At 46.7% G+C, this 19,340-nt stretch overlaps 2 protein-coding genes across 4 annotated transcripts in view; both read right to left on the reverse strand.

Moving 5' to 3' along the window:
• Positions 1-10,421, reverse strand: part of LOC141271708 (uncharacterized) — a 34,241-nt gene extending 23,820 nt beyond the window's left edge. For 2 of the 3 annotated variants that reach the window (XM_073681796.1, XM_073681792.1), the window contains exon 1: positions 10,344-10,421. The gene's annotated coding sequence lies outside the window, so the exon portion shown is untranslated. The remainder of the gene's footprint in view (positions 1-10,343) is intronic. The other variant, XM_073681794.1, reaches the window with a different exon arrangement.
• Positions 1-19,340, reverse strand: part of LOC141271711 (uncharacterized) — a 254,208-nt gene that overhangs the window by 66,659 nt on the left and 168,209 nt on the right. The window lies entirely within an intron of this gene.

The raw sequence follows: 19,340 nt of genomic DNA on the forward strand, positions 1-19,340 counted from the left end.
ACATCAGTCACAAGCTGGAAGCACTGCCTCGGCCAAGCGGCAACAGGCTGTGCTGAAGCTAATATGCTTAGGTGACAAACAATGCTGAGTTGTGGACCGCTCTGAAAGAGCAGGCAGATCTTTGGCTCACACCGCTGAACCTACAGCCAGGCATAGTCGTGTGTGACAATGGCCGGAACCTAGTGGCGGCTCTGAGGCAAGGCAAACTCACACACGTACCATGCCTGGCCCATGTGCTTAACCTCGTGGTTCAGCGGTTTCTCAAATCCTACCCGGAGCTTCCGGATCAGCTTTTTAAAATACGCCGCCGGTGTGCCCATTTTAGAAAGTCACCTACAGCTTCCGCAGCCCTTGCCGTGTTTCAGCAGCGTTTGCAGCTTCCGGCTCACAGACTGGTGTGTGATGTCCCCACAGTGCAGATGCTGGGAAGGATTTGTGAGCAGAAGAGGGCAGTTGTTGAGAACCAGCATCAACAAGGCCGTCTATATTTAGTTCAGACTCCACACATAAGACCTCAGGAGTGGACATGGATGTCAGACATATGTACCATCCTCCAAAACTTTGATGACTCCAACAAGATGGTGAGCGGTGATGAAGCCATAATTAGCATCACCATCCTGCTTCTCTGTCTTCTGAAACGCTCTCTGCTCACAATCAAAGAGGATGCATTGCAAGTGGAGAACAATGAGATGGAGCAAGGAACCATACATGGTGATTACACACAGCCCAGCCTCATCTCATCCCAACGTGGATTGGGTGACAATGAGGAAGAGGAGTAGGAGGAGGAAGAACAGGCGCTAGTTTCCTGCGCTATAGACGGTACTACCTGCACAACTGTAATACCATCTGTTCAGCGTGGATGGCCTGAGGACAGAGAGGAGGAGGAGGTGGAGAGCATGGTCAGTCGTCCTCTTGGTGAGGACACGGAAGTCTTGCCTGTTAGCAGTCTGGCACGCATGGCTGAGTTTATGTTACGTTGCCTTTCCCATGACCCTCGCGTTCTCAAAATTTTGTGTGACAGTCATTACTGGTTGGTGACACTTCCAGACCCACGCTACAAGGAGAACTTTATATCTCTTATTCCTGAGGCGGACAGGTCTACAAAAATGTGGCAGTACCAGAAGGCCCTTGTTGCGGAACTATTAAAAAAATTCCCATCTGACAACGATGACGGCAGAGGTCACAGTTCGTTGGACAACCAAGGACTACAGGTGAGAGAGACACAACTCCAATCCAGCAGAGGCAGGGGAACACTGTAAAAGTTCTGGGAAAATTTTCTCAGCCCATCGCATCGCACAGGCCCTGAGGCGCGGGGTACTTTCACAAGGGGTGCAAAGTTTGGGAAGATGCTGAGGGAGTACCTTGCCGACCGTACCAACGTCCTCTGTGATTCCTCTGTGCCTTATTATTATTGGGCATCCAAGCTGCATATGTGAAATGAAATGGCTCTCTTCGTCTTGGAGCTACAGTGGTGGCCAAAAGTATTGGCACCCCTTCAATTCTGTCAGATAATACTCAGTTTCTTCCTGAAAATGATTGCAATCACAAATTCTTTGGTCTTATTATCTTCATTTAATTTGCTTGCAAGGAAAAAAACACAAAAGAGAATGAAGCAAAAATCAAATCATTGATCATTTCACACAAAACTCCAAAAATGGGCCAGACAAAAGTATTGGCACCCTCAGCCTAATACTTGGTTGCACAACCTTTAGCCAAAATAACTGCGAACAACCGCTTCCGGTAACCATCAATGAGTTTCTTACAATGCTCTGCTGGAATTGTAGACCATTCTTCTTTGGCAAACTGCTCCAGGTCCCTGATATTTGAATGGTGCCTTCTCCAAACTGCCATTTTGAGATCTCTCCACAGGTGTTCTATGGGATTCAGGTCTGGACTCATTGCTGGCCACCTTAGAAGTCTCCAGTGCTTTCTCTCAAACCATTTTATAGTGCTTTTGGAAGTGTGTTTTGGGTCATTGTCCTGCTGGAAGACCCATGACCTCTGAGGGAGACCCAGCTTTCTCACACTGGGCCCTACATGCTGCAAAATATGTTGGTAGTCTTCAGAATTCATAATGCCATGCACACGGTCAAGCAGTCCAGTGCCAGAGGCAGCTAAGCAACCACAAAACATCAGGGAACCTCCGCCATTTTTGACTGTTAGGGACCGTGTTCTTTTCTTTGAATGCCTCTTATTTTTTCCTGTACACTCTATGTTGATTCTTTTTGCCAAAAAGCTCTACTTTTGTCTCATCTGACCAGAGAAAATTCTTCCAAAACATTTTAGGCTTTCTCAGGTAAGTTTTGGCAAACTCCAGCCTGGCTTTTTTTATGTCTCGGGGTAAGATGTGGGGTCTTCCTGGGTATCCTACCATACAGTCCCTTTTCATTCAGATGCCGACGGATAGTACGGGTTGACACTGTTGTACCCTCGGACTGCAGGGCAGCTTGAACTTGTTTGGATGTTAGTCGAGGTTCTTTATCCACCATCCGCACAATCTTGCGTTGAAATTTCTCATCAATTTTTCTTTTCCGTCCACATCTAGGGAGGTTAGCCACAGTGCCATGGGCTTTAAACTTCTTGATGACACTGCGCACGGAAGACACAGGAACATTCAGGTCTTTGGAGATGGACTTGTAGACTTGAGATTGCTCATGCTTCCTCACAATTTGGTTTCTCAAGTCCTCAGACAGTTCTTTGGTCTTCTTTCTTTTCTCCATGCTCAATGTGGTACACACAAGGACACAGGACAGAGGTTGAGTCAACTTTAATCCATGTTAACTGGCTGCAAGTGTGATTTAGTTATTGCCAACACCTGTTAGGTGCCACAGGTAAGTTACAGGTGCTGTTAATTACATGAATTAAAGAAGCATCACATGATTTTTCAAACAGTGCCAATACTTTTGTCCACCCCTTTTTTAGGTTTGGTGTGGAATTGTATCCAATTTGGCTTTAGGACAATTCTTTTTGTGTTTTTTCATTGAAGACAAATTAAATGAAGATAATAATACCAAAGAATGTGATTGCAATCATTTTCAGGAAGAAGCTGAGTATTATCTGACAGAATTGCAGGGGTGCCAATACTTTTGGCCACCACTGTAGCATTTTATCTGAGAGGGTTTTTAGTGCCTCTGGTGGAATTATAACTGATAAGCGCATCCGCCTGACAACTGAAAATGCTGACAGGCTGACTCTTATAAAAATGAACAAGGGCTGGATTGGGTCAGACTTCTCAACACCACCGAATGATAGCAGCGTAACATAAACTCAAATCCAGTGTCTTTTTTGGGAGATGCATTCCTATGCACCTCTTCACACCCACACATGGGTATACGCTTCCTGATTTGGGCTATTTGCTCTTGTCCTCCTCCTTATCCTCATCCTCCACCAACATATTACCAGGGTGAGCGTGGTCCGTGATGCAACACCCACATAATTTTTTTTGAAGGGTGTTTATGATGCCCGTAAAAAAAATTTTCTATACAGTATGTTCATGTAAACCCCCCAGGGATAAATGTTTGTCAGCCCATACACTTAGTACATGGGCATTACAAGTATAGGAGACCTGCTCCTTTCTAATGGGAACATTTTTTTATGAGGCCCTCCTCCACATCTCTTCCAAAGAGCATTGGAGTGCCTCCAAATTTTTGGCAACCCTTGCATTCACTGCATAGGCAAACGCAATGGAAGACCCACTTCCTAATAATGGGATCATTGTTTTCAGGAGGCCCTCTGACCTCCACATCTCTTCCAAGGGGCATTGGAGTGCCTACAAATTTTTGGCAACCCTTGCATTCACTGCATGGGCAAACACAAGGGAAGACTCACTTTCTAATAATGGGAGCATTGTTTTCAGGAGGTCCTCTGACCTCCATGTCTCTTCCAAGGGGCATTGAAGTGCCTCCAAATTTTTGTCAACCCTTGCATTCACTGCATAGGCAAACACAATGGAAGACCCACTTCCTAATAATGGGAACATTGTTTTCAGGAGGCCCTCTGACCTCCACGTTTCTTCCAAGGGGCATTGGAGTGCCTCCAAATTTTTGGAAACCCTTGCATTCACTGCATAGGCAAACACAATGGGAGACCAACTTTCTAATAATGGGAGCATTGTTTTCAGGAGGCCCTCCTCTAAGTCTCTTCAAAGGGGTATTGGGGTGCGTCCAAATTTTCAAAGGGATATTGGGGTGCGTCCAAATTTTGGGCAGCCCTGCCACTCACTGCATATGCAATAACAGTATAGGAGACCCACTCTTTAGTAATGGGAACAACAAAGCATAGCCGGCTAATGGTTCTCTAAGAATAGTGAGGGCCGATTGCTGGCCCTTTAAGAATAGTAAAGGTCGCCTGATGGCCCTATAAAAATAGGTTTTGTGACTTTCAGAGTCCCTCCTTCATAAATGAAACAGGATGTGTCTGATCATGTCTCACACACCACATGGCCAGATAAGGTTGTAAAATGTTAAAATGACATTTCCTGGTGAAAGCATTTGTCACGATTCAAAAGCACTACGTGTGAAGATAGCCTATAAGGTGGAGGAGTATTTTTGTTTTTGGTTATTTATTTTGCCTTATATACAAGTCATTACCCTGGAAAGGATGTTCATTAACATAAATCCCAGGAAAATCCATTTTGTTTTTGTATGTTTTATTGTGAGTCCGTAAAAGTGGCGTAATAACTCTGACAACATTGTTGACAGCAGTGACCTGGGTGTCAGAAATGCTTCCAGGGGTCTTCCCATGCCATTTGAGCACTGTTCCCATCGATTTGGGCAATTTTTAGTCCCTCTTGGGGAGACACTGGAAAAAAGCTCGAGTTTCCCATAGACTTACACCGCGTGCAGAATTATTAGGCAAATGAGTATTTTGATCACATGATACTTTTTATACATGTTGTCCTACTCTAAGCTGCATAGGCTTGAGAGCCAACTACCAATTAAGTAAATCTGGTGATGAGCATCTCTGTAATGAGGAGGGGTGTTGACTAATGACATCAACACTCTATATAAGGTGTGCTTAATTATTAGTTAACTTCATTTCCATTGGCAAAATGGGTCAGAAGAGAGATTTGACGGGCTCTGAAAAGTCCAAAATTGTGAGATGTCTTGCAGAGGGATGCAGTAGTCTTGAAATTTCCAAACTTTTGAAGCGTGATCAGAGAACAATCAAGCGTTTCATGGCAAATAGCCAACAGGGTCGCAAGAAGCGTGTTGCCAAAAAAGGCGCAAAATAACTGTCCATGAATTGAGGAAAATCAAGCGTGAAGCTGCCAAGATGCCATTCGCCACCAGTTTTGCCATATTTCAGAGATGCAACGTTACTGGAGTATCAAAAAGCACAAGGTGTGCGATACTCAGGGACATGGCCAAGATAAGGAAGGCTGAAAAACGACCACCTTTGAACAAGAAACATAAGATAAAACGTCAAGAATGGGTCAAGAAATATCTTAAGACTGATTTTTCAAAGGTTTTATGGACTGATGAAATGAGAGTGACTCTTGATGGGCCAGAGCCTGGATCAATAAAGGGCAGAGAGCTCCACTCCGACTCAGAGGCCAGCAAGGTGGAGGTGGGGTACTGGTATGGGCTGGTATCATCAAAGATGAACTTGTGGGACCTTTTAGGGTTGAGGATGGAGTGAAGCTCAACTCCCAGACCTACTGCCAGTTTCTGGAAGACAACTTCTTCAAGCAGTGGTAAGTAAGAAGTCGGTATCGTTCAGGAAAAACATGATTTTCATGCAGGACAATGCTCCATCACATGCATCCAACTACTCCACAGCGTGGCTGGCCAGTAAAGGTCTAAAAGAAGAAAAAATAATGACATGGCTGCCTTGTTCACCTGATCTGAACGCCATAGAGAACCTGTGGTCCATCATAAAATGTGAGACCTACAGGAAGGGAAAACAGTACACCTCTCGGAACAGTGTCTGGGAGGCTGTGGTGACTGCTGCACGCAATGTTGATCGAAAACAGATCAAGCAACTGACAGAATCTATGAAAGTAAGGCTGTTGAGTGTCATCATAAAGAAAGGTTGCTATATTGATCACTAATTTTTTTGGTTTTTGTTTTTGCATGTCAGAAATGTTTATTTCTAAATTTTGTGCACTGATATTGGTTTACCTGGTGAAAATAAACAAGTGAGATGGGATTATATTTGGTTTTTATTAAGTTGCCTAATAATTCTGCACAGTAAGGCTGGGTGCCCACATAGCGTTTTTCAAGCGTTTATGCTGCGGAATTTCCGCAGCATAAATGCTTGTGAAACGCTAGGTAATCCGCACCCCATGGTCCCCAAGGGGATTCCGCATGTTCTATGCACATGCTGCGGATTTTTCCGCAGCGTTTATGCTGCGGATTTTTCCGCAGCGTTTATGCTGCGTACAAAAATCCGCAGCATGTCATTTAATTTTGCGGAAGCGCAGCGGAACTCCCGCCATTGACTTGCATTGAGACACATAGAAAACGCGACTGTACATTTGTACAAGCGGCTTCTATGCGTCTCTATGTGCGGATGGTACCCAGTTCTGGAGGAGAGACGACTCTCATCCAGACCTGGGTACCATTGTACCTGTGAAAAAGGAATAAAATAACAAATAAAGTTTATACTCACCTTTCCGAAGGCTTCTCTCTGAATGCCGGCATCGCTGAAGGACCTGCGGTGACGTCACAGTCATGTGACCGCAGGTCCTTCACCGCTCTGTCTCGCGATATGCCGGCATCCAGGAAGCAGACAGGAACGAGCGCTGCAGCCACGCCGGGGCCTCGGGGGTGAGTATAGTTTTATTTGTTTTAATTTTTACGGTTCACACTGTATAAATCCATGCTATTTGCATGGATTTATACAGTGTGACCTAGTTGTCAAGCACTTTCCAAGTGATGCTATCGCCTGGAAAGCGCTCGTCAATCTGCATGCGTTTTTTCTGCCAGGGAGATGCAGAAATGCTGCAGAAATTTTCTGCTTCATTTCTACATCGTGGGCACATAGCCTAATAGTTACCTGCATAAACAGATATCCTCCTAAAATAGCTAAATCTAAAAAAAACCCACTCCAACTTCCAAAAATATTAATCTTGGATATTTATGCGTCTTTTCGGTTGATTGAGAACATAGTTGTTGATCAATAATAAAAATAATCCTCTAAAATACAACTTGCCTAATAATTCTGCACAGTGTACATTGGGCTCGTTGCTCAGGTCGGGCACCTGAGCATTCCAATGTGCTTGACCCGAGCATCGGGCACCCGAGCATTTTAGGGCTCGCCCATCACTAGCTCAGATATCTCGATGAAGTACAACTATATGTGAACCCCATTCACAGGGAACTGAGTAGCAATGGGTAGAGTATAAAATCCAAAAATGTAATCCAGAATGGAACTGTATTCATACAAAACAGGCATAGGAAATTTTGCTTATTGAGTCCCTTAGGGGCTATTGGATTCAGTATGGAAATCCACTCATTTTCCTTTTTTGAGGATACATCTGTTGTGATCACTACCTCTCAAATTGGGCTTAAACACCTCAATGATACAAAAGAAGGTCTCCGGTTTCACCTCAATGTATACTGTTCAGGTGTCTCGCTAATGAGGTGTCCCAACCATTGCATATATATCGACCAAATGCTCCCCCACTCTCCTTCCAGACTCCCTCTAAGTCGTGCCTACATAATCTAGGGGGCAGGTGCATGTGGCCATATATATAAGTCCTGAAGTTTTACAGTTGCAATAATCCCTTAAAAAAGGTATTACCCATGGAGAAATTCAAGAAAGATTTACATGGTCTCATGCAATTACATGTGCAACATTCTCCACATCTAAAGAAACCGCAGACTCTTCTATCCAGCCAAGTCCACTTGAGTGCAGGTTTTTAGTAGAAACTATTCACTAAACGGCCCCTAATTGTACTGACCCTTTCTGGAAGTTATTGTGGGAGTAGATCACACAGCACCCTCAGGTCTGGGTCGGCCACAAGTATATCCCAGTGTTTTCTGAGGCTATTAAAGAAGTGGTCACTCTTATTGTCATAACTTCCTATTACTCGTGTTATCCCATCTTTTTCTTGGTGTCTTGGTTAGGTATGGAGGAGTGTCTGTCTCTCCCGCTTTTCTGCAAACTATCATGAGGAATCCAAAATGTACCAGGAGTACCCTTTTCCCTGAATCTGGTGTTCATGTCTATTGCCTGTATATTAAAATCTGTGACATTAGAACAGTTCCTTCTCAACAATAAAAATTGGCTCTTGGGAATTCCTTTTTTTAGGAGGAGGGAGTGGTGGCTATCCCACTTTCATAGACCATAAATAGACCATTAATGCTTGAAGGTTTATGGTAGATGAGTGTCCCTAGGGTCCCATCCAGTTTTTTCTTCATTAGTACATCCAGGAAAGGCAAAGGGTTATAATTAACCTCCAATGTAAATCTCAGGCCGACTCTATTGATGAGTTCTCTGACAAATTCAATAAATTGTTCACTTGTCCCTGACCAGATGATAAAAATGTTGTCAATATATCTATACCATACCCCAATATATGGCTGCCATCACTTATGATCATCCCTGAATATTGTGGATTCCTCCCACCAGGCCAGGAATAATTTAGCATACGACGGGGCACAAGGGCTCCCCATCGCAGTACCCCTGAGCTGGTGGAAGTATTTCCTGTCAAAAAGAAAGAAGTTATGAGTAAGAGTCAATTTTAGAAGATCCTCCATGAAGTCATTAAGTCTGCTACACTCTATTGATCACAATTTCAAGAAATGTCTTACTCCTCTGATACCATCCACATGCGGTATATTACTGTACAAAGCCTCGATATCTAGTAAGGCCTGCTCCCCTACATGGATGTATACATGCTCGAGGGTCTACATGTAGGGGAGCAGGCAAAGGGAAAACCAATTCCAGAAGGATTATTCCAACTGTAAAACCTCAGGTGGTACTGGGGGAACATTACACTGTGTGGGGGCATCATACATACTGCATAAGGGGCATAATGGGGGCATTACACTGTGGGGGGCATCATACATCCTGCATAAGGGGCATAATGGGGGCATTACACTGTGTGGGGGCATCATACATCCTGCATAAGGGGCATAATGGGGGCATTACACTGTGTGGGGGCATCATACATTCTGCATAAGGGTCATAATGGGGGCATTACACTGTGTGGGGGCATCATACATCCTGCATAATGGGGGCATTACACTGTGTGGGGGCATCATACATCCTGCATAAGGGACATAATGGGGGCATTACACTGTGTGGGAGCATCATACATACTGCATAAGGGGCATAATGGGGCATTACACTGTGTGGGGGCATCATACATCCTGCATAAGGGGCATAATGGGGGCATTACACTGTGTGGGGGGCATCATACATACTGCATAAGGGGCATTACACTGTGGGGGGCATCATACATACATCCTGCATAAGGGGCATAATGGGGGCATTACACTGTGTGGGGGCATCATACATCCTGCATAAGGGGCATAATGGGGGCATTACACTGTGTGGGGGCATCATAAATCATGCATAAGGGGCATAATGGGGGCATTACACTGTGTGGGGGGATCATACATACATCCTGCATAAGGGGCATAATGGGGGCATTAAACTGTGTGGGGGCATCTTACATACTGCATAAGGGGCATAATGGGGGCATTACACTGTGGGGGGCATCATACATACATCCTGCATAAGGGGCATAATGGGGGCATTACACTGTGGGGGGCATCATACATACATCCTGCATAAGGGGCATAATAGGGGCATTACACTGTGGGGGCATCATACATACTGCATAAGGGGCATAATGGGGGCATTACACTGTGGGGGGCATCATACATACATCCTGCATAAGGGGCATAATGGGGGCATTACACTGTGGGGGGCATCATACATACATCCTGCATAAGGGGCATAATGGGGGCATTACACTGTGGGGGGCATCATACATACATCCTGCATAAGGGGCATAATGGGGGCATTACACTGTGTGGGCATCATACATCCTGCATAAGGGGCATAATGGGGGCATTACACTGTGTGGGGGCATCATACATCCTGCATAAGGGGCATAATGGGGGCATTACACTGTGTGGGGGCATCATACATCCTGCATAAGGGGCATAATGGGGGCATTACACTTTGGGGCAGTAAAGGGGTCCTGTACTATGAGAACAATACGTTTCCTCCCTTCCTGTCTCCATAGTTGGGTCGTATGTATCTATTACAGGAAACAGAACAAAAACCTTATGATTCTTAAAAAGGGGCAACACAAGACCCCAAAAGAGTCTCTGTGCTGAAGGGGTTAATGCCCCCTGCGCCCAGTAATGGGGGTCTCCACATACCTCCACCTGCAGAGCCGCCACCACATATATGGCTGCTCTGTGCGCACAGGAGCTGTGATGAGGTCACAGGAGGGGAGGAGTCAGGGGTCACATGATCAGGGGCCTCAGTGGATGCAGGACTCTGCTGTGCTGGTTGTCATGGTGCTGGATGAGCTGAAGTTTACGTGTGGGGTCAGGAGGGGTTTACAGTGTGGATGTAGCAGAGCCGCGAGTGTACGAGGTGTACGGAGCGGAGCCGCGTGTGTACGAGGTGTGCGGAGCAGAGCCGCGAGTGTACGAGGTGTACGGAGCAGAGCCGCGAGTGTACGAGGTGTACGGAGCAGAGCCGCGTGTGTACGAGGTGTACGGAGCGGAGCCGCGTGTGTACGAGGTGTACGGAGCGGAGCCGCGTGTGTACGAGGTGTACGGAGCAGAGCCGCGTGTGTACGAGGTGTACGGAGCAGAGCCGCGTGTGTACGAGGTGTACGGAGCGGAGCCGCGTGTGTACGAGGTGTACGGAGCGGAGCCGTGTGTGTACAATGTGTACGGAGCAGAGCCGCGTGTGTACGAGGTGTACGGAGTGAAGCCGCCTGTGTACGAGGTGTACGGAGCGGAGCCGCGTGTGTACGAGGTGTACGGAGCAGAGCCGTGTGTGTACGAGGTGTACGGAGCGGAGCCGCGTGTGTACGAGGTGTACAGAGCAGAGCCGTGTGTGTACGAGGTGTACAGAGCAGAGTCGCGTGTTTACGAGGTGTACGGAGCGGAGCAGCGTGTTTACGAGGTGTACGGAGCGGAGCCGTGTGTACGAGGCTTACGGAGCAGAGCCGTGTGTACGAGGAGCACAGAGTGTGTACGCATAGCTCCCAACCATCCCGTATTCTGCAGGACTGTCCTGTCACTACGGTTCTATTTATACTCACCTCTCTGGTGTTGGGGTGTAGCTCTTCCTCCTTGGGGGCAGGCCACTCACTGGTCAGTGAATAAATTACATTATATTACACTCCCCTCTTCCTTTGCCTGCTGTGGCCTCTGCTGGGACTCAGACCTACATCTCAGTAGTCAGAGGCTTTATCTCTAACCACTGAGCTACAGCTCTCAATGGTGAACAGAGGAGGATTTCGTTAACTTAACTCTAGATTGCAGGCAATGCATTGTAGAGTCAAAAAAGCACAGACAGTACAGAAGCTGAGTATGCATCTCCATAGAAATACATTGTATATAGCAATGTATTTTTATGGTGCCTGTATACTGAGGTGAAGAAAATGATTTTTTGACCCTCTAAACAAAAGTAGAAAATTTGTGAACAATTACAAAAATATATATTTTTCTGGGAGTCCCTGGGTCTTGAATCCACAACCTTAATACATTATAGCCACAGCGGCCCCTGCTGAGCCACCAGCTCTAATGAAATCATTGCGACTCCGCTTGTGAATGAGGGAACAAAAACTAATCCTCAGGTCCCAACGAGAGATGAGCAGGACGCACAGATGACGTTGCGCTGCCCTGAAAGATAAGAGACTCACGGTCTCCCGTCCACAGGTAGCACTGACCTGGACACTGGACCAGAGACTCAGGAATCCATCCGCTCATCTCTAGTCCCAACTGTCCGGAATACAGTGGACAGTCCTGGATTTGGGTCTACACACTGCAGTCTCGGCCATCTGGCTGAATTTCCCTCGCTGTTAGCGCCCCTCTGACAACTGCTCCTGCCAGCGGAAAAAGATACTAGTAAATGGGTGTCGATTGGGTTGTGGCCAGAGGCGTGGCCAAAATTTTCCTGTTTCTGATCTTCACGAGTTGGGAGGTATGCCTGTACGAGGTGTTCGGAGCGGAGCCGCGCATGTACGAGGTGTACGGAGCAGAGCCGCGTGTGTACGAGGTGTTCGGAGCAGAGTCGCTTGTGTACGAGGTGTACGGAGTGGAGCTGTGTGTGTACGAGGTGTACGGAGCGGAGCCGCGCGTGTACTAGGTGTACGGAGCAGAGCCGCGTGTGTACGAGGTGTTCGGAGCGGAGCCGCGCATGTACGAGGTGTACAGAGCAGAGCAGCGTGTGTACGAGGTGTTCGGAGCGGAGTCGCTTGTGTACGAGGTGTACGGAGTGGAGCTGTGTGTGTACGAGGTGTACGGAGCGGAGCCGTGTATGTACAAGGTGTACGGAGCGGAGCCGCGCGTGTATGAGGTGAACGGAGCAGAGCCGCGTGTGTACGAGGTGTTCGGAGCGGAACCGCGCGTGTACGAGGGGTACGGAGCGGAGCCGCGTGTGTACGAGGTGTACGAAGCAGGGCCGTGTATGTACGAGGTGTACGGAGCGGAGCCGCGCGTGTACGAGGTGTACGAAGCCGTTTGTGTACGAGGTGTACGGAGCGGAGCCGTGTGTGTACGAGGTATACGGAGCGGAGCCGCGTGTGTACGAGGTGTACAGAGCAGAGCCGCGTGTGTACGAGGTGTACGGAGCAGAGCAGTGTGTGTACGAGGTGTACGGAGCAGAGCAGGAGGTGTACGGAGTGGAGCCGCGCGTGTACGAGGTGTACGGAGCCGTGTGTGTATGAGGTGTAGGGAGCGGAGCCAGGAAAAAGCCATTACTCCAAAAGAAACATAAAAAAGGCCAGATTAATGTTTGCAAATACACACAGGAACAAAGACCTAAAAGAAGTTGGCAAGTACTTTTTACTATGGCTCAAATGCCCCCCAATATAATTACCCTGTTCAGATAAGGGTTTTTGTAAATATCCTTTGTTGTCCTTCATAGGCCTTGTTGACCTCTCCACTGTTGACCGCTGATGTCACGTCAAGTTCCGGGCTTGACTCAGTTCTGCGCTCCACAGTGAGTGATGGGCTGTGGGCAGGGTTACCCAGTGTGTCACACCCAGCATCTACCGCATGATTTCCCTCTCCTCATTCATTGGGAAAGCGCGCGGTGGATGCTGGGTGTGACGTGTGGTGTAACCCTGCCCACAGCCCAGCATCCACTGCGGGGACCACGTCACTGATATCGCGCCTCACTTGATGTGACATCAGTGGAAGGAAGAGCCGGATGCAACCGGGGGTCACATGATGCCTGTGAGCAAAACCCTTACAAAAACCCTTATCTGAACAGGGTAAATACATTGCAGGATATTTGGGCCACAGTGAAAAGTGCTGGACAACTTTATTTTTTGGAGACATGTTCTGTGGTCTGATCAAACTAAAATAGAATTTTTGGGCATAACGACCTTCGTTACATTTGGAGGAAAAAGGGAGAAGCTTGGAAGCCTAAGAACACCATCCCAACTGTGAAACACGGAGGTGGCAGCATCATGCTGTGGGGTTATTTTGCTGCAGGAGGGACTGGTGCACTTCACAAAATAGATGATAGAATGAGAAAAGAAGAGTATGTGGCAATACTGAAGCAACATCTCAAGACATCAGCCAGGAAGTTAAAGCTTGAGCGTGAATGGGTCTTCCAAATAGACAATGACCCAAAGCCCTGATCTCAATCCTATTGAAAATTTATGGGCAAAGCTGAAAAGGCAGGTGCTAGTAAGGCGACCTACAAACCTGGATCAGTTACACCAGTTTTGTCAGGAGGAATGGGCCCAAATTCCAACCAGCTATTGTGAGAAGCTTGTGGAAGGATATCCCAAACGTTTGACCCAAGTCATTTAGTTTAAGGGCAATGGTACCAAATGCTAATTAGATGTGACTCGCCCCCTGGGCCGTGGGGTACTCGGAACCGGGCCTTCTAGTGTACGGTGCTGATGGGGGTAGTAGTGGCAACCCAGTCCCGTGGCTCAGGGTGGTCAGACCAGTGGCAGTCTTCTATATATTTTGTAATGTCCGACTATGCCACCCGTGGATTGCGGTCAGAGTGAACCGCCGCTGCAGAGCAGACCGCTGAGGCTGGTGTTGTGGGTGCAGCAGGGAATAGTTCAACTCCCCACGGGAGGAGTGTAGCCTCAGGGCAGTGAGCGTAGATGGTGGGGGTTGTGGTGGTGCAGGGCGTCCCTGTACCGTTAGTGCTGGCGAGGTAAGAAACACAAAGATAATGTGTTGCAGTCCAGGGTCTTTTACTCACAGTTCGTATACTCCAAGCCACTTCTGTACAGGTAGTGACCGCCCAAGCCGTGCTGCGTCCACCAGGTGAGGGGCTCGGTCAACCCCCAGGCAATTCAGGAGCATGGCACAGAACTCCCTTCTATCCTTTCTCTGGCCGTGCCCCACCAGTGACCAAACTTCTGTCCAGCTGCCTCCGGCCTTCTCTGGGAGAACTTGGCGCCAGCTTCCCTGGCCCTATGTGGTGCCTTCCTAGTAGGTTTAGCGAGGGGTCGCACCATTAAATGATCACGACCTCCGATTCTTGGCTGAGGATTATTTGCCTCCACCAACTTGGGATCCGGTACCCTTTCCTTGCCTGACCCGTCACCCGTAATCTCCTGGGTCCTTAGGGTCCCTTCTACCTTCGTGTTTCTGGGCCTTTCTGTTCTGTTCCTTTTCTTTCTCTCCCTCTCGTGCCCTGCCCGTGTCCCTGGGCCTGGCTCTGGAGCAGAGCTCCTGCAGAGCCTCTGCTCCCTGTCTTCTCCTCACAGACTGAACTGAATTCCAAGATGGTGCCCACCTTTTATACCTCCTCCGTATCTGAGCTCAGGTGACCTGCATCCAATGAGCTCCTTCCTATGCCCAGAAACCAGCCCCTATCTGCTCCCACATCACTAGGGTTCCCCCCCTCCCCACTCCAGCCAGGGACATAGTCAGTCGTGCCTGCATACTAATGGGAGCACCGTAGAGCTGCCCCCCGGACATGAGGAGTGTATATGTGTGCAGCTAAATGAGCCCTGGTCCATACTCCATCCTTACCCAGGAGTGGAATACCACACCTCTGGTTGAGGTGCAATACCCCTTTAGCGGCCGAACCCTCGGGGCGCTACAGATACACAGGAGAAATCTTGCATGCAATTGTTGGGAAGAGGAGATAAGAGGGGAGTAGGGAAGGAGATCTTGTGAGGATCGGAGGTTGCGTGCAGGTAAGTACCAGGAGGCTAAGTCACAGAGTTTAGGATAGATTGGAGGGGCGCGAGAATGTTGGAAGGGAGGCTACAGAGCAGGAGGTTGCAGTAGTCAAGGCGAGAGATGATGAGGGCATGCACTAGTGTTTTTGCAGACTGTTTGCTGAGGAATGCGCGGATGCGGGAGATAGTATCATTGGCATGTAGAAAAAATAAAAATATTGTGATACAAATACAGAATAAATATAAAAACGAACGATATACCATGTCGAAGCTGTAAACATAACTGTTATTAATATTGTAGTATTAGATCCTACCTGAGATTCAATCCAAAGGGTACTCGGGTTTCTAACATAAAAATTCAATATGATTCCCTATTTAGCAGTATGTGTCTATGGTCTCTACCCTCTAGCCATTGACTTTGATGGATAGGTCAGATGGGGGGTTGAGCGAGATGGTTGAAAGATGATGAATTTAGTTTTATCCATATTGAGTTTTAGGTATCTAGCAGAGAAGAAAGTTGAAATAGCAGACATCACATACCCTGGTGATTTTGGCCTGATAACATACACAGAATTTGACACAAATGGATTTGAATGGCTACTAAAGGTAACATCCTCACCTGTGACCTTTTTGCTTGTAATCAATGTGTGTGCATAAAAGCTGAGTGGGTATCTGGGATCCAGACAGATTCTTGCATCTTTCATCCAGCCACTGACGTTTCTGGATTGTGAGTCATGGGGAAGGCAAAAGAATTGTGAACAGATCTACGGGAAAAGGTAGTTGAACTGTATTACACAGGAAAGGGATACAAAAAGGTATCCAAGGAATTGATAATGCCAGTCAGCAGCGTTCAAAATGTGATTAACAAATGGAAAATCAGGGGCTCTGTAAAAACCAAATCACGGTCAGGTAGACCAACGAAAATTTCGGTCACAACTGCTGGGAAAATTGTTCTGGATGCAAAGAAAAACCCAGAAATAACATCAGCTGAAATTCAGGAGTCTCTGAAAACTAGCGCTGTGGCTGTTCCAAGATGCACAATAAGGAGGCACTTGAAGAAAAATGGGCTGCATGGTCGAGTTGCCAGGAGAAAGCCATTACTGCGCAAATGCAACAAAGTATCTCGCATACAATATGCCAAACCGCACAGAGACAAGCCTCAAAACTTCTGGAACAAGGTAATTTGGAGTGATGAGACCAAAATTGAACTTTTTGGCCACAACCATAAACGTTACATTTGGAGAGAGGTCAACAAGGCCTATGATGAAAGGAACACCATTCCTACAGTAAAGCACGGAGGTGGATCACATGTTTTGGGGATGTGTGAGCTACAAAGGCACAGGAACCTTGGTAAAAGTTGAAGGAAAGATGAATGCAGCACGTTATCAGCAAATACTGGAGGCAAATTTGCACTCATCAGCCCGGAAGCTGCGCATGGAACGTACTTGGACGTTCCAACATGACAACGACCCAAAACACAAGGCCAAGTCGACCTGTCATTGGCTACAGCAGAACAAATAGAAGGTTCTGGAGTGGCCATCTCAGTCTACTGACCTCAATATCATTGAGGGTTTCTGGGGAGATCTCAAGAGCGCAGTTCGTGCTAGACAGCCCAGGAATTTACAGGAACTGGAGGCTTTTAGCCAAGAAGAATGGGCAGCTTTACCATCTGAGAGAATAAAGAACCTCATCCACAACTACCACAAAAGACTTCATGATGTCATTAATGTTAGAGGGGACAATGCACTGTATTAAGAACTGGGGTATGTGAACTTTTTATCAGAGTCATTTGGATGTTTTTGGTTGTCTTTAAGATTTAAAAAGAGAAAACACAGTAGTTTGACAATAAATGGCTTCACCCAACCAATAACCATGAGTGGAGAAATTTTTTTTTTGTTATTCATATTCTCTGAAACAAGGCCAAGAAAGCAAAAATTCTACAGGGTATGTAAACTTTTGAGCACAACTGTATCTGTGTGAATAAAGTCCTCCTTATCTGTGTGAATAAAGTCCTCTGTATCTGTGTGAATAAAGTCCTCTGCACCTGTGTGAATAAAGTCCTCTGTATCTGTGTGAATAAAGTCATCTATATGTGTGTGAATAAAGTCTTCTGTATCTGTGTGAATACAGTCAGACATTGTCGGCAACTTTCCCTGGAGAGATGCTCCCGTTACTTGTTCTCTTTATCAGTGTTTAGCTGGTTGCCTGTACAAGTCCTTCATCCACAACTACAGGATTCTGCTGCTCTTCCTCCTTCCATGTCACATCCTTCTAGAAGCAGATATGTCAGGTAAGGCCGGAGTCACACTACCGTATAACACATAAAACATCGCACAGCACTCGGCCCAGTGTTATTCTATGGGGCAGCTCAGATCACCGTTTTGTTTCTCAGGCGTATTCGGAGTGCGTGCTGTGATTGCAGGCGTATATCGCGCAAGACTCGCTAATACAAGCAGGGGTGGATTAAGAGTAGTAAGGGCCCCGGGCAGTTTAGAAGGCGCGGCCCCCCCCCCAGACACCCCCCCCCACCAACACACACACACACCTGATTTATCACGTAACATGTCACATGATTCCCTGTGATAGTTCACGTGAAAGTATCTCACACCATCCTTATTGAAAAAATGACCAAGTATGCAATGGACCAGGCAACTGTTAGGTGGATTCATAACTGGCTTAGTGATCGGACTCAAAGGGTGGTTGTAAATGGCTTCACATCCAGCTGGATGAATGTCTCAAGTGGGGTACCACAGGGCTCCGTCCTGGGACCTGTATTGTTCAACATCTTTATCAATGATTTAGATGAAGGAATTGAGGGTAAACTGATTACATTTGCTCATGACACAAAGCTAGGAGGGATAGCTAATACTAGAGAAGAGAGAGAGAGGATTCAAAAAGACCTAAATAAACTGGAGCAGTGGGCAGCAACCAACAGAATGGTTTTTAACAGGGAAAAATGCAAAGTACTACATCTGGGCAATAAAAATGAAAAAAGCATATACAGAATGGGAGGAATAGAGCTAAGCAACAGTACATGTGAAAAAGACTTAGGTATACTAATAGATCATAGACTGAACATGAGTCAACAGTGTGATGCAGCAGCAAAAAAGGCAAATACAATTCTGGGATGTATTAACAGAAGCATACAGTCTAGATCACGTGAAGTCATTATCGGTCTTTACTCCTCTTTGGTCAGACCTCATCTGGAATACTGTGTACAGTTTTGGGCACCACATTTTAAAAAAGACATAGACAAACTGGAGCAAGTTCAGAGAAGAGCGACCAGAATGGTGACTGGTCTGCAAAACATGTCCTATGAGGAACGGTTGCAGGATTTGGGAATGTTTAGCTTGCAAAAAAGAAGACTGAGAGGAGACTTAATAGCGGTCTACAAATATGTCAAGGGCTGTCACATTGTAGAAGGATCATCTTTATTCTCATTTGCACAAGGAAAGACTAGAAGCAATGGGATGAAACTAAATGGGGGGAGACACAGATTAGATATTAGAAAAAACTTTTTGACAGTTAGGGTGATTAATGAGTGGAACAGGCTGCCACGAGAGGTGGTGAGTTCCCCTTCAATGGACGTCTTCAAACAGAGGCTGGACAGACATCTGTCTGAGATGATCTAGTGAATCCTGCTTTGAGCAGGGGGTTGGACCAGATGACCCAGGAGGTCCCTTCCAACTCTACCATTCTATGATTCTATGATTCTATGAAATTAATTTGGCACAATATTAATTATAATATTTTTTTTTTAGGCTGTGTGCCCACTATGCGTTTCTTAAGCGTTTCTGCAGCGGCAATTCCGCTGCGGAAATGCTTAAAAAACGCTTGGTAAAAGGTCTGCCATGTTCCCCAATGATAATCCCCATGTGCTGTGTACATGCTGCGGAAATTTCCGCTGCGGATTATCATTGCGGAAAAATCCGCAGCATTACCAATTATTTTGCGGAAGCGCTGCGTTCTCGCCGCCATTGACTTGCATTAGAACGCATGGAATCCGCATCACTGCATCTGTACATGCAGATTC

The sequence above is a fragment of the Phyllobates terribilis genome, unplaced genomic scaffold, assembly GCF_046119375.1.
Source record: "Phyllobates terribilis strain yellow unplaced genomic scaffold, ASM4611937v1 Scaffold_5__5_contigs__length_657084704, whole genome shotgun sequence".
In the NCBI taxonomy this organism is placed as follows: domain Eukaryota; kingdom Metazoa; phylum Chordata; class Amphibia; order Anura; family Dendrobatidae; genus Phyllobates; species Phyllobates terribilis.